Raw genomic sequence first — 16865 nt, 5'->3', positions numbered from 1 at the left:
TATTTCCTCTAAGCTTAGTTGCAAGATTGGTTGTAAGATTCATATAAATCTTAATTGAAAAATTAGCTGTCAGATAAGTTGTAAAATTAGTTGAAATCTTAATTGTAATATTAGTTGACAGATTGGTTGTATAATTAGTTGTAAGACTTTGCGCTTTTCGATTCGTCGATGTTAAAGTTATAAAATGTTATGGAAAAGGCGAGTATTTAACAAAATTGGGGTTGTTATGGTCATAGCAGACTGTTCATTTACTGTCCTCTAAGTGTTTCAATTTGAAATATTAAAAGAAACGATCTTGTGAGCACTAATAGACTTTTCAGTAATCAGGCTAATGTTATAGGTTTCTTCTCTGAAGGGCTCTGATATCTCCAACATAATTCAAGGGTGATTTCCTTGAAGTTATCTTTCAGCGAATTATCCAGTGCTTTATTGCAGATCAGTTTGGTGGAGCATACTTTTCACTCTGAAAACGGAACACTAAAGCGCGAGTGTTTCCAAAACTCACGCCTTTATAAACAATCGTAAACTTATAATAAAGTCTCTGCAGAGTTGTAAGCCCGAAATTCTGCAAATAAGTCTAAAATCCACCACGCGACCAGCATTCTCAAACCCCTGGTGGATTTATGACATGAAACATCTCCATTTAGACATCCATCAGTTGCTCGGAGGAAGGCTTAGAGGCTTCCTAAATGAGTTTTCGCTGAGTTAATAACGTGGAAATTTTCTCTTTTAAATTGTTTGTACTAAATAACCACAGCTCGTTGAGTCCACAGAGACTGAACGCATCCAGCAGACACCAGGCAATAAACATAGAGAAAAGAAATGTAAAATAAAGCCTTGTTGTTGCTTAGCCTAATGGCAACAAAAAACGAAAAAAAAACATTAACTTTCATTTCATTTGAGGTGTCTACGCCGGCAGACGCGCAGACAGACACATTCCCCGACAGTGCCAACACAAGTGCTTATGCAATAAGTCGCACACTTGGCAATTCAATTTCTTGTGAAGTCGCGAAATAACATTAGATTACATAATTTCACGTCAGAGAAAATAAAAATAGTGAAAAAGGAAAAAAAAACTTAAAACATGAAAATGACGAAAATGCCCGTTACAAAGCGTGCGTCAAAAGGACATTACACACTCGAGCTGACAAATGAACCGGCGATGCGGCGCGAAGGCTGCCGCGCTGCTACTTCCGGCGCACGAGTGAGAGTGATAAGAGTGTAGTTGGCAACGCGTAAAGCGTTTAAGAGCGCACCTAGATTAGCGCCGCGCAAAAAGTGGCAAAACTCGGCTAAAATGCTCGCCAAGGGTATGCTCAAGTGTTTAACAACAACAACAGATATAATAACAACAGTCACAATAGCAACAGCAACGAAACAAATTTAAGCAACTGCAAAAAAAGCAACAAGGCGAACTTGTTATCCTTGCGTCACAACTTTGCCGGGCATTCGAGTGCGCTTCGGCGAGCGGCGCAGCAAGCGACTGAAGGACGGCGGCAGCTTGCCGACTGATGTTCTATAATTTTGAGCGCTCGTTTTTTTTTTTTGAATTATGGCAGCGAGTGGCAAATGAAGAGCCACAAGTGAGTTAAAGTGATGCAAGCGGTCCAAAGCCAGCTCGAAGGGGTATAGCAGGGGGCTAGAGAAATGTAAGCGCTACAGACAGGACAGTCTGCTGCGTGTGTGTGTGACTGTGTGCGGCAACGTAACCAAATTGTGAATCCTCATGTGCATAAAGTATGCTGAAACACTCACCAGCTCACCAGTTGTGTGTATGTGTGTGTGTGTGTAAGTGCGCTCAACGCGCACATGAGCGTCGGCAATGGCATTGAGTTGTTGTGCCTGGAGTGCTCGCCCATTTATCCACCTCAATGTCTCTACTCATGCTCGCACTTGCGCTCATAATAATATGCTCCGCTGTGATGAAGTGCAGTGATATACTGATTGCCTGCTGTTTTCACGTGCCTTTGTACGTGTATGTGTGTGTGTGGGCACTTGTGTTCCCTACATTACGCAAGCACTTAACGGGCAAACGAGCGAGGCCGAGAGGCAGCAGACCAACTTGTGGGCATACAGCCAATCAGCCAGGCAACCGAGCTTGCGACGCCAGCCAACTGTCCAACTGCCTCACCAACGCGCCGCGGCAGTCCACAGACAGTCAAGCAGTCAGCAGGCGAACACTTTCTCAACTGTGTGCTGTGCGCTGGCACTTATTTTTCCAGCAGCTATCTCTGAATGTGTGCCTTTGGCATAGAGTTTACCTACTCTTATGGAGATACGCAATTTAGGCATTCATATTCGCAGCCACTTTCAGCTGTTTTGCTTGCTTTCGGTTTTCTTTTTTTTGGCTTTTTCCGCAGTTCCTCCAACATTTAGCATTTTTCATTTCCATTTGCACATCACAGCTGAAATATTCTCATGACTTGCTCGGTCATTACGTCGTTCCTAATGTTCACACGTGCAACGTTCAAAGCGTGTGGGAGTTTGGTTGCAGTTAGGGTGTGAGTTGCATGAAGTGTGGTCTAATAAGGTGATCCTTAGCAATTGAATGTATGAGCTTTCAGCCTTACTTTGCCAATTAATGGCTAGCTGATTTCATAGTCAAGTATATTTAATAGGAATTTTGGTACTATTTAGGTGTAAGCCACATCGCACATGAGTCAAAATTCAGAATACTCAATTTAGACTAAATGAATACGTATTTAAATCTTGTAACGTATATATGTAGTTTGAAGACCACTGCTTCGTAAGGTTAACCGGATTTTGAGATAAAGCGACAGGTTTAAGCAGTCTAGATCCGTCAAAGTATATATGTAAACAAGTCCCTCAGTTTTTGAGATATCGATGTGAAATTTTGCAAGAAGCTCAAGAAGTTGCTCATTTGTCGGAACCGCTGATATCGGACCTTTAAAGTAACGTATATAGCGACCATTCAAAACGACCGTTAAAAAATTAGATTTTCATTGTAGATATTGATCATTTGGACTATTACATTCATTTCCAAATTCATCACGGATTCATCTATTCGCAACGCCATGAGAGTCAGCATTCTTTGTTAAATAATATTCGACCAACCAGACTACGTCGAGCACGCAGTCAAGAAAATATAGAAGCTTTAGCTGAAAGTGTACACGAAGAGCATGGAGAGTCGATTCGGCGGCGTTCGCAGCAACTCGAACGGACGTACGGAACGACTTGATCCAGTTTACGTCGAGATCTCAAATTGCAAGCTTACAAAATACAGCTTGTGCAAGAGCTGAAGCCGCTCGAAAAAAGATCCAAAGCTTTCGAACTAAATGTTGTACAGCGATGAGCCCCATTTTTGGCTCAATGGGTACGTAAACAAGCAAAATTGCCGCTTTTGGGACGAAGAGGAACCTAAAGAGATTCAAGAGCTGTCATTTAATCCAGGAAAAATAACGGTTTGGTGTAGTTTGTGAACCGGCGGACTCATCGGTTAATATTTCATATGATGCCGATGAGAACGTCACCATCAATGGCGAGCATTATCGCGCCATGATAACGGACTATTTGATCTCTGAAATAGAAGTTCGACTCAACAAGACGGTGCCACTTTCCACACATCGCATCAATCACTGGATTTCTTGAGAGAACCCTAAGCAGATAATTTCACGTTTAGGATCGGTCGATTAGCCAACAAGATCGTGTGATATCACAACGTTAAATTTTTTCCTGCGACGATATGTATAGTCTAAAGTCTATGCGGACAATTTCGCTTAGATCCAGACCTTGAAGCAAAATATCACGCGTGCCATTCGCCAGTTACTTGTCGAAATGCTCGAACGATTCATTGAAAATTGGACTTAACAGGTGGACCTGAGACGCAGCCGCCGCATATTTGAATGACAATAAACTACATATCTCAATTTAATTTCAAGTTTACGTGTTTTTTCTTTAAAAAAATATGGGACCTCGAAATGGATCAACCTTAATATTCTATAACATTTTAATCATATGTTTCGATTCACCAATATTTTCCCTTAACTAAACCAAATTGGAAAATTTTCAATATATCAGGTTTGGTAAGTGAGCAAAAAGTATAGTAAGGTGACTATCGTGGTGTTGTGAACTATCAATCCGTTTTAAGGTCACACTGTCAACAGAGAATATTATTTGTGTCATGCTATTCTTCTGAAACGACCGGAATTATAGGCGATCTAATCTCGGTTTCATCATCATTGTAATGCAGTATGTCTAATAACGTTTCCAACCACTATTTTCACCTGATTTGGCACAGAGTGACTTTCGGCTTTTCAACAAAACCAAACTTTTAATGCGAGGATAACATTTTGAAACGATCATCAAGATAAAAACCGAATGAAAGAGGGTTTTGAAGGCTACAGCAGAAAATACTATTGCAACTGTTTCGAGGACTGGAAGAGTATTTTATCGAACGGGGATTTCTTCGAGGAGGGAAAGAAATTCGTTTTAAAGAATAAGTCAAGAACTTACATTTAATAAACATAAAAACCTTACTTCCCTATAGATCCTCAATATCCAATAATACCCACATATAAATAGAAAGCTCCAAATAAATACATACAGTTGTAACCTTTCAACTAATCCACCTCCAGTTATGGGTCGCAAAGAGAAGCTAGTGAGATCTAAGCTATGGTAATAGCTATCTTATAATCAATTCGCTTGTTATAAACCGATAAACTGGAAGGAGAACCATGTGAAATGAATTGAAAGAATAATTGGATGGGGCACCGATCCATAGTATTCCAATTGGATCTTCAGCGCATATTTGGCCTTACCCAGACTCACAAAATATCTGAGAGGTCAAAATAAACATAAACGCCTTTTTGAAGTTCTCCAGCTATCGAACCGTTATCGGAAACGTTCTGTCATTATAAGACGGCAAAGAAGTTTTAGTCCATTTAACTTAGCCCCGAGTAATTTCTTTACATTAATTTCCAATTTAAAACCTAAATGCACAAGTAATCGGCCCCACCCTATCATCATCATTCGTGTCTTTATACTAAGTGGTATCTATAGTGCGTTGCAAGTGCGATTTGCATATATGTATATACATATGACTACGCCATAAAATATAGACGGTATCTTCTCTGCTCATTTCTTTGCACAAATAAAATAATTTTATTTTGCCACTTTTCAATGCACAGTTACGCCAATAAAAAGTGTTTTACATGCATTCATCGCATTTCACGAAGTAAATTTTGCGTGAAATATAACGATTTACTTGGCTAAAATGAGGACGCGCTGCCACCGACGCTAGTTTGTAGAGATCCAAAGAAACAGAGGAGCGAATAAAAATGATTGCGGTGAAATGAGGTTTTCGAAAAAATGCATTTTAAATCATAAAGTGTGTGTTAAATTGCTTAAAACGGAATTTATGACTTTAACTAAACTAAATTTAAGATTTGAGAATAATTTCCTGATTTTTCGATTTACTGAATTATGTGATTTTGATGTACCTGTGTAATTATTTGTTGATTTCTCAGGGTTTGTCCGGAATGTAAAAGGACTGAGTCGATTTAACAGAATTTATTGAACCAATCGTTACAATTCTTTAAAAACTTTCAAAATACTCTCCTTCTGCGTCGATGCAGCGCTGACGGTGCGATTTCCAAGAACCCGTTGTGGAAGGCATTCTCCGGAATAACCTTGAGAGCCGAGGTGAATGCTGCTTGGATCCCCTCTGTCATCTCAAAATGCGTGCTTTTCATCGGTCTTTTCAGACAAGGAAAGAAACAAAGTCCGGATGAGCCACACCTGTGCTGTAGGGCGACTGCGAAAGCTGTTCACAAGAAAGGCGGTGTGAGCCGGGGCGTTGTCGTGGTGCAACTTCCAATCGGCTGCGATGTCTTGTCGGACCTTCGCGCACACTGTACGCATGTTCAAGTGCTCTGTCACAATGTCATAAACCACAGATTTTGATAAATTTAACATTTTAATTGACAGCTGTTTGTTTACAGCGCAATCTCTGGAGATTTTTATCATGAAAAAATATTGAATAACGAGTTTGCCTGAAATGTTGTATTTCCAATGGAATCACGGCTACGAAGCATTGAGTATGTTGTTGAAGTGTTAAAACAAGTAATATTTGATCAGATAATATAGAATAACTATAGCAGTACTCGAATTAGAAAAGTATCAAAACTTAATTTTTTTGGTATTTTTAAATTATAGTTGGTGAGCTATTGTCATCTTTTTATCATTAATTTAATATCATCATTAAATTAGCTGTTCAGCTGTTTCTACCCCTATCTTACGAGTCACTTGCTCGGCATTGCAGACTAGAAGACTTGAACTTTTAAAGAATTCCAGAAAATTAGAAATTTTATATAAGATCGGTACTTTCCTATGGTTCTCCACAAAAATACAAGTATGTAACGCTGTAGAAAAGTACCAACAACGCGAGCAACTAAGTACAACCTCGCAGGACTCACGGTACATGTACAAGGTCTGTCGCAAAAGAGACAGGACTGTTAAAAAAACAACAAAAAATTTATATTTTTCAAAAGTTATATTTTTTTATTCAAAGTAGTCTCATTGTGCTTCGATACAGCGTTTAGCTCGGTCAATTAGCATTTCAAATGAGTGCTTAAGGTCATTTTCCGGAATGCTCTTGAGAATATCGGTCGTCGCCTTTTGGATAGCTCAAATGTCCTGAAACCAGTGTCCTTTCATGGGCAAATGAAGTTTTCCAAATAGGTAAAAATCACAGGGTGCCAGATCAGGTGAGTAGGGTGAGTGATTAATAGTTAATATGGAGTTTTTTGTCAAAAAATCAGTGACAAGCGTCGACCGATGACACGGCGCATTGTCGTGCAACAGACGCCAGGACCCTGCCTCACGCTATTGCGGTCGAGTACGACGAAGGCGTGACAAAAGACGCTTCATAACACCAAAGTAAAACACAGCATTAATCGTTTGGCCAGGTGGGCGAACTCTCGGTTTACAATACCCTAAATATTTTTGACTTCTGAAGACGACCTTTTTCGGTGATGGCTCGTCTGGATGCTTCCATTCGGCACTTTGACGTTTGGTTTCGGGATCATATTGAAAGCACCACGTTTCATCACCAGTCACAATCGAATATTTGTAGTTGATGTCCTTTCTCGACTCCATAATCAAATCCTTACAATGTTGGATTCGTAGCAATTTTTGCTCTTCAGTCAATTTGTGCGGAACAAACTTGGAGCACACCTTCCGCAGACCCAATTTATCTATCAAAATGCGATGAATGGAATCTTTGGTGATATTTAACTCAATTTCCATGTAACGCAAAGAAGATTTCGGCTCATTGTTAATAAATTCCTGCACTTTTTCAATATGGTTTTGGGTAATCACTGATTTTGCCCCCCCGACTTCTGATCGTCACAGGGGTTCTCACGACCTTCTTGGAATCGCTTAAACCACTCATGCACATTACTACGGGATAGGCACTGATCACCATAAACTTTTTTCATCATTTGAAATGTTTCAGTAAACGTTTTCCAATTTTAAAACAAAATTTAATATTTGCTCTTTGCATTTTACGACCGATGACCAAAAGCTACTGCCACTTTTTGATCGATAACATCGATTGTGGTTATCCAATTGTCTTCAAATTTTTCCGAAATGTCAGCAAGAGATCAAGTTTTTATTTCATATACCGTATAAAACTTTCCTCCGAAACAGAAGTCGGGCAGAGTTAAGTAAGGTTTCTTTTATTTGCGACTTGTGATAAATAGATTTTTTGTGCATTCGAGTTGGTTCATATACTCTGGTGACATGTTTAATAACATGTATTTATATAGTTATTATATTTTCAGCGAAAGATTATTATTATTATTGCAGGTACATATATAAAAATTGTGTTATTTAAATGAAGATATACTGATGAGTTGTCCTAAAACCAGAGTTCGGAAAAAAGCATTTGAAATTAATAACATTATTAACATTATTATGGTAGTTTACCTAAATAACAAGCGAAAATAATATATTGTAAAGGAGCTTGTTCGGTTTTCGATGACTATCGTCAATGAAATATTACCGTCTCTAGAAGTAGCTAGAACTCTGTATGCATTGGAGAGATGAATATTTCATTTGGTCTAAGCTTTGATGCCTAAAACTGTCAGTATCACTTACTCAACTTTTTGCTAGTAAATGTGTATCCCTCTATTTCCATTACTCACTATTGATATTTTAGCTTGAAAAATCATGTCTAGCCGGATATTTGAGTTCTTGCTTGTATCTTACTAGTTCTACTAGCTTAGTTTCCTCTGGGTCCTCATGCTAATATCTTAGCTAAGAAGAAACACGAATGCAGCTTTGAAGACTTAAGGTTAAATTCATGTAATAATTCTTTTTTTTTAAGCAAATCCTTAGTGCCTATGTTTATGGCAAACTTATTGCCCTTCTACTGCCTAGTGTACATATAGTACATGCAACTTTTTAGAACTTTTAAAATTAGCGAAATTGAATATATTCATGAGAATATCAATGAAACATCTCTTTGCCATTCCGCATATCTGAATATAGAGATTTCTGCATATCTTTCCATTTTGCTTAGCCATAATGCCACATACATAGCAGGCGAAAGTAAAATCTCTTGTGGTTGCCCTTTCTATATACATACATATATAAAATTCACCAAGCCGGTATTACCTTACGTGGCCTCATAAAGCCATAAAATATCACACTTTAACCCCGCTTGAGCTCATTTTCAGCATAATAATTTGGTAGCTGATAAATAATGTGTTATCGGTGGGCTTAACAGCTGTCGTGGCCGAAAGGTGCTCCGTTGGCCTTTAACGCGCATACAGACATATCTCCAAATACATAAGTATGTGTGGCATATGTTCAAATATATCTACTTGTATGTAAGACAATAGCAGGTTAGTCGCAGAAAAATTTATGCTTTGGATTACTGCGGCCTTTTTATATGAATATGTATGTATATTTCACTTTCAATGCTGAGAAGTATGTATATATGATTATTCTATTTAAATAAAATTTGTTTGAATAATGAAATGCCGCCACGTTATTGTCATTTATCTCTTAATAATTATAATTAGAAAATAATAATTACATTAGAAATTTAAGAGTAAATATAAATCATAGATAGCTTTATTGGTAAGCATCGCATTTTACGAGCCTTTCCAACCTTTTGTATTAGGTAATAGTTTAGGTTAGGTAAATAGGGTAATTTTTAGCAAGGTCACGAATAATCCCACTTGCAGAGCTAGAGGTGCTTGTCCGTTGTGATGTCCAGGATTCTAAGAAGACCACCACATATCAACAGAGCGCCTATACCCTCCAATTCGCTGGGTTCGTAGAAAGTATGGCAACCGAGCTGCTTCAGCCTTTGTCTGGTGAAAGCTCGACAGTAGAGATGAAAGTATCTAGATGTTTCCACCTCACCTTTTTCCCTGCAACTTTGCCAAGTTGTGTCCTTCAAAATCTTTAGCCTCACCGCATGACTGCCAATAGGATAGTGTCCAGTTAAGACGCGTATCACTGCGTGATGTGAATCTTGCTGGGCCAGAAAGCATTGGTAACCCTACAAGTGCTGGTTGCTGAGTTCGCGAGGCCGAAAAATCCCGAAGATAAGGGAACACCTGCTCGTTTCCATACGGATGGGATTTGACTAAACGTGGTTTTTCTCGCAAGCTCGTCGGCTTTCCCACAATTTCGCTGAGGCCAGGCACCCAGACAAGAAGTAGCATGGAAGTAGCTTGATGCCATAACATGGACTCCTTAGACTAGCTTTGAGCTCACTGTCATGAACTCAAGTCCTGTATAGTAGCTCTCCCATTGGAGTAGATGCATAACTGCCTAAAAGGAGTTGCACTACAGATGAGTTCATCCTTGTTGGCTACCAATTCTGTGTCTTTCACACATTGATCGCGAGCTTCGTTCAACCGGTGAAAAAGTTCACTGCGTCTCTTCTCCCGCCCTACACTCATATCCGTCGGAGGTACATATGTGCGCGGAGAAGATGGCACTAAAAGTAAGCTCCGTTACACAGTAATCCAAGTTATCAGAGATGCAGTGGAAGTGAAAGTGAATTTCGGAATGTTCTTCGCTGAGACCCTTAATGTGTCTGGTTTCCAGAATCTAATACCAAATTTCGCAGAAATGCACACGTCCACGGCTGTTATATGTGGAATACCAATAAGTGTGTTCTTTGGTGTTAAACATAATGCACCCATTGTTATCAATGCAAGCCGCTCGTTGAACAAATAGTAGCTGTTCAGCTAGCGTTCTTTTAGGAGCGCCTGCCATCAGACAAATACACCACAGTAAAGAGTTGGCTTCACCACGGTTTTGTAAACCCAAAGCAAAACTTTTGGTGAAGGACCCCATTGCTTCCTAATAGGCTTATGTAGAGTCCTAACCAAATGCTGAAAGTGTTGCTATGCTGAATTAGAGCAAGAGATATATACTTTTACCACTGTTACAGATAATAAAAAGGGTGCTCCATTTTTAGGTTCATACATTTTTTAAAGAAAAAACACAGAAACTTCAAACCTAATGGGGAATGTTTATTATCATTTATTTATTTTCTGAACATTCTTTCGCATTTATTTTGGTTTTGCTCCAAGGCCAGAATCGAAGCGGGACTGTCCGCATAGATTTTAGACTTTATATATCCTCACTGTAAAAGGTCTAGCCATGATATATTCCCCAATTTTGTTGGCCAATCAACCAGCCCAACTCGTGAAATTATCTGCTCACCGAAGTGTTCTATCAATAAGTCCAATAATTGAAACGATGTGTGGGAAGTGGCACCGCCTTGTTGAAAGCAAATGTTGCCGAGACCAAGAGCTTCAATTTCAGACATCAAATAGTAGATTATCATGACGCGATAGCGGTCGCCATTGACTGTTTTTGAGTAAATATGTACCGATGATACCACCAGCTCACAAACTACACCAAACCGCTGTTTCATTGGGAGAAATGGCAGCTTTTGAATCTCTTAAGCTTGCTCTTCATCATAGATACGACAATTTTGCTTGTTTACATTCCGTTTGAGTCATAACTGGGTCCCAGTGCTGTACATAATATAGCTCGAAAACGTTCGATCTTTTTGGAGCTTTTCATAGAGCGAACCGATATCGCTTAGGAAGGTCAAGCGACTTCAGTTCTTGCACAAGCTGTATTTTGTAGTTGTTCCATACGTCAGTTCGAGTTGCAGCGAACGGCGCCGAATCGTCTCTCCACGGTCTCCGGTACACTCTCAACTATGGCTGATATATTTGCTTCACTTCGTGCTGGACGTGGCCTATTAGGTCGAATATGATCCAATAGTGAATGCGGTGTCTTAAGATATGTGATGCTGTTGCAAATAGTATGCTCAGTAGGCCGTATTTTTAATTTTATTTAGTATTTGCTTGATAAAATTATTTCTCGAATCAGTTTTTAGAAAACTGTAGAGTCCAGATATCTTACCTAAACAGTATTAACCTGGTAGACATTTAATTCGAGATACACAAGAAAAATCCAAAAGCTAAATACAAAAGCATATTACATTTCATCACTGAACTCTCATTTTCTAGATTTTTGTAGCAAGAAATTATATATATGTTCTTAAGTGTGAACACGGCTAGGTGCTGAATGCATTTCAAAACTCCAGCGCATTATAGTATTAGCAAAAAATAAAAGGAATTATTTTTTATGAAATCAACTTTAAATTGTGTCTCTTCTAGTTTGCTGTACTCCCTTAATCGCTTGCTCAATAAAAAACATCCGTTTAAATACAACATATGTAGCTTAAATTGAGACAGCAGCAGTATTACAAGACGCCGACAAAAAAATTGCTTGATCACTGATACAAACCTACATATGTATTACTAAAAAACAGAAAAGCAACAACAAAAAAGTTGCAGACAATGAAAGGAAAAGCCAGCGAGAGGACAAAGCGGATGAGCGTCGCTACAAGAAAATTGTAGTCCACGACGGACGGAAACTAAGCACTGGCCGGCCAACTATCGGCAACAACCGGAAAAGTGCTGCCTGCAAACAAGGCATGACCCCAGCCAACTGCAAAAACCAACAGCGCCCGCCAAACGCCGCGCACACCCGCTCACCCACAAGCGTGAACAGGAGCGCGCTCGTCCCAGAGGCGTAATTGTCAAACAAGCTGCATAACAAAAGGACACAACGCAACAAACGGCCAGCAAGCTTTCAAGTGTACATGTATGTGTGGTTGTGAGTGTGTACTGAAGTAGGTAACTACAAGGTTGCAAGTTATCGCGACGACCGGGCCAACTGCAGCGCGGCGCTGGTTGCTGTTAACAGACAAAATACAAAGTACGAAATGTTGCAAGTAGGGCGATCGAGGAAACAAGTGCTATGAAAAATGTGCGCGCTGAAAATGGCGCAACAGGGAAGGGACGAAACAAGCAGCAACAACAACGAAACACGAAACAGAGAAAATCGAAAGCATGATTGAAGACATACCGCGTGGCGTTGCCCATTGGAGGAGAGTAAGCGACTTGCAGTTAAACGGCACGAACAAGATTTATTTATATTGAAATTAAGTTGCACGCTTAGGCAGGACGCATGGCGGAGTGAAGAGCGCGATTTGTTGGCTTTGAATTTTTTAAAACGATTTTGGGTTTTCCAGTCTTCCCTTTTTATACTTTCTGCGCATTTTTTTACCTTGTCGAACATTCTTTTTTTTCGTATTTTTCTCTTTTGTGGGAAATGAAGTAAGCAATTGGGTTTGAGTGAAAAGTCGAACGAAAGCAAGTGCGCGCGTCAGTGGGTTAACGGTGTGCCAGTGAGTGACGCTGTGTCGCAGCGTGCCGGCGCTGAGTTGAAGGAGTGTCAGGATGAGCGAGCGCACAAGCGCGCCATGTTAAATGGCATGTCAACCGCAGCTACAGATTGTAACAATTTTCTTGCCAGCAATTTTTTATTCATTTTTATATGCTGCCAACACATGGCGCACACCGGCTGTCCATGTATCCTTTTTTCAAAGCGAGCGCGCGCTTTTTTCTTGTTGCTCTCTGGTTGCTTGTATGTCTTTCTTTAATAAATTTTACATTTTGCTGTAAGCGCGCGCATTTTTCCTTTTCAACGGAAAATTGTTTTGTGGTTACAAAGTGTGACGGTCAGTCAGCGCGGTTCTAAGCACTACTTGACGCCCAACAGCTGTGCGTGCTCAGGCGGCCACCATTTGTGCACTTTTGGCAAAAAAAGGCGAAAAGGCGGTGGAAAATTGCTGTAAAAAATTCGCTTAAAAAATGATTTCGGCATATTCCTTTATGCACAAGTCCGCTTTGCCTTAAACGTGACCTTAAATATGAGCACATAAATCTTAACCACTAACGCATGCATATGTATGTACCTTGCAGCTGGGCTTTCTACCCTTTGCTTGTCAGCGATTAAAGTGAGTTCAGGCTTTTTTCTCCGGGAAATGTAAATTGTTAAGGACTAAAGGTGGATTTTATTGGAATTTATTGAAGATGAAACATTTTTATCGGAAAAACTTGTGGAATGTTGTCGTAGTGCAAATTTGGAAATCTAATCTATGATTGAAGTCTTTAATTTCTTAATTGCAGTCATATTAATTTAACTGAGTTGACAAGTACTCTGGATTTGGCTTTGATTAAGTTTAATTCTTATAATGGAAGTCGCATTTGAACTAGTATGTACGAACCTTTGTGACAGCAGAAAATATACCGCGCTTTATTTATATTCCCAGGGACCTCTAGTATGGCTAAAAGTATGAGCTTCGAGTGTTTATGACTCGATCTCTGCTTCTCTGTCGTCACAAAGGACTGTGTCTCTGTGCGGGAGAGTAAACAAGTATTGAAATACTTCCACTTCGTATTTTTCTAAACAGCTTCCAGAACTGGCTGCTAGTGAGATTCCCAACTATACCACGCGGACACCGAAAAGGCATTGGCCAATTAGAACCGTTACAACTAAAGAGATATTAACTTTACTGAGGGCAAAGACCTGTTGTGATCCCCTTTTGGTTCAAAAAGATCTTATTACACCGCAAGAACAAATGGTAACACAGTGCTGGCCAAGGATTTTCAACTTGACAGCATTAATCATAGCTACGTACAGGGTTTGTCTGGAAAGTAATACCACTGAGTCGATTTAAAAAAATGTATTTAACCAATTTATATAACCAAAATAGGCTCCTTCTGCGTCGATGCAGCGATGCCAGCGCGATTTCCAAGCATTGAAGGCGTCACGGAAGGCATTCTCTTGAATCAGACCTGAGAGCCGACGTGCATGCTGCTTGGATCTCATCTGTCGTCTCAAAATAATTGCTTCCCATCGGTCTTTTCAGGCAAAAAAAAAAAAATCTCGGGATCATACTCAAGTATACATGACTCACCACCTGAGATTGTGTTATTCAAAAGGGGGTCACTTTCACATATGTTCAAACGCACACGTGTCACAATGTCGGTGTTTGTCGAAATCGCAGGTCTCCCAGCACGGTCTTTATCAGCGACGTCTTTCCGACCCTCCAAAAATACCTAGTGCCGCCGAAACACACCACGTCTTGCTGCAACATCTGGGTAAGCCCGCTTGATCATATCAAACGTCTCCGTCGCAGATTTACCGAGTTTAACACAGAATTTAATCGCGTCCATCTGCTCTAAAGGATGCTGCATTTTCGGCGTGCACCACTCACAGAAACATGTCGCGCGAAAATGTTTGTCCTGACTCTCCTTGTGCTCGGAGACCACTGACCAGCCGCTTATTCGTTAGCTAAGAACGTCTTCTACCGAATCCAGTCGGTGCACGCACGCTCCGTAGTACAGTCGCGAAATAAAATCAGTCGTATTACTAGCCACGCATAGTTCAGTTTTAATCCTTACCACTCAATCTGGTACAGTCACATAGTTCATGAGTTGTAGTAGTCCGTCCTTTAGGAATTTCCAATAAATATATAAAATCAGGTGTTCTGGAGTTTCCCGTTTCATGTCGCAAAACCGGCAGTTTTCACAAGAGACTATGCCCATGTTGGACAGGGCTTGAGCCTGTAGTGCTCAGTATAGAGAACGAACTTATCTCTAAACCTTGCTAGATGATAAACTCCCAATAGTAACTTGGCGTGGCCCATTCCCGTTGCCTGCTGTCAGTGCCGTTCTCTCCCCACTCTCTCCCCTTTTCGAAGCAACTCCTTCAGGGGATGATTCTAATCCCATCATCCAGGATGCTGCCGTAGACCGCCGCCTTCTTACACACTCCTCCACTAATAGCGATTTGACGTCATAAGCTGAGATCGCTTTCAGCGTCGTTTGACCATCACTGAGTATAGCGATACGCTGGTTGCATGATTGCGACAGAGATCTTCACATTGAATTACAGCAAAGACTTCTGCTTGATATCACATATAGAAAAATCCATATAATAAGCGGCGATCAAGAAGCTGAACTTACAATTAATCTAAAACCGAATTAGAAGCAGGAAAAACTGTTTTATTCAAGATTTTTCAGCTCCACTAAATTCTGCTTCAGAGTCCAAACCAATTCTAGGTCTGCAACTTACCTAACCCAAATTAAGAACTTACTCACGTGCTCGCTTGAATGCATAAATGGACGAATGTACAAGTATATATTTATCTCGATTAGGTTTATGTGTTTCCAACAACCGTTAGATAAACAAAACTCTTCAGAGACACTCTGTGCAACATATTAATAAAAAATCTATGTATATTTCGTCGTTTTTTTAAGTTTTTGCTTTAAAACGATTTTGCACACCAAAGCAAAACTTGCGCAGCGGTTCAACAGCCAAGTATATTAGCCACATAAGTTCCTGCACAGGTCACTAAAGTATTTATAAACTCAAGTGAATGCATATTGCATAACACACGAGTGTACATGGGTATTTATACGCCGTTGATTTCACAATTTACTATTCCGACACGTTTTGGATATTTATTAAAACTTTATAAAGTTCGTTGCAGCTGTACCCATACACACGCAACACACAACCATACACATGCTACATACAACCACACAACATGCACACACATATATAAGCATACATATGCGAATGTTATACTTTTCATGTGCAACGCCTAAAAGCACGCCACATGTTACTCATACCACACGTCGTACGCTGCTTGTTACGCTCTTAACACCGGCAATACCCGACTACAACATATGCATAGTTAAAAAATTACCAACCTTTGCTTAGCTGACCGCAAACGACTTGCTGTGTCGGAATCTACGGCAACTACAAACATTCTGCACATTAACATTTATGCGCCGTCGCTTGTGAATTAGGTTGTTTGTATATATATTTGTATGTGTGTGTGTGAGTGGCGGTGTGCAGGCCAGTGTATCGCACAAATTGGCTTTATGAAAAATTCATATTGTAAAATGGTTATGCATACTAAAAGTAAAATTTTCACAACATAATTTTGGGCGCACATGTGTATGGAATCAAGTGCTTTGAAATGTCGCGTAAAGGAAGTAAACCTCGTATGGGATGGAGACTTCGGCGCTAACACGGTGACATTAGCATGCACTTTATTGCAATCCTGTTTCTGTGGTTTATGTGTTAATGTGTATATTAGTTCTATTGTAAGATACATGCAAGAAGTTGTAGACCTTTCAGCCGCCAAACCGATCATTAGCATTACTGATATAAAATACTATTTGTTAAGGAGAGGATTTGTAATGAATTCTAAATAGGTTGGGTCATTATAATAACTACCATCAAAACGAGATGGCCATCCATACTGATTTTCACATAAGAATTTTGTTCAGTGATGAATCCGATAAACAAAATTGTCGCATTTAGAGTAGTGATGATCTACAAGCCATTATTGAGACGCCGTTATATCCTCAAAAAGTCACTGTGCGCAGTGCTTGATGTGCAGAGAAAATCATAGATGCATATTTCGTCAAAAATTC

Source organism: Bactrocera neohumeralis, chromosome 2, assembly GCF_024586455.1.
Source record: "Bactrocera neohumeralis isolate Rockhampton chromosome 2, APGP_CSIRO_Bneo_wtdbg2-racon-allhic-juicebox.fasta_v2, whole genome shotgun sequence".
Taxonomy (NCBI): Eukaryota; Metazoa; Arthropoda; class Insecta; order Diptera; family Tephritidae; genus Bactrocera; species Bactrocera neohumeralis.
Note: the sequence above shows the minus strand (reverse complement) of the source record.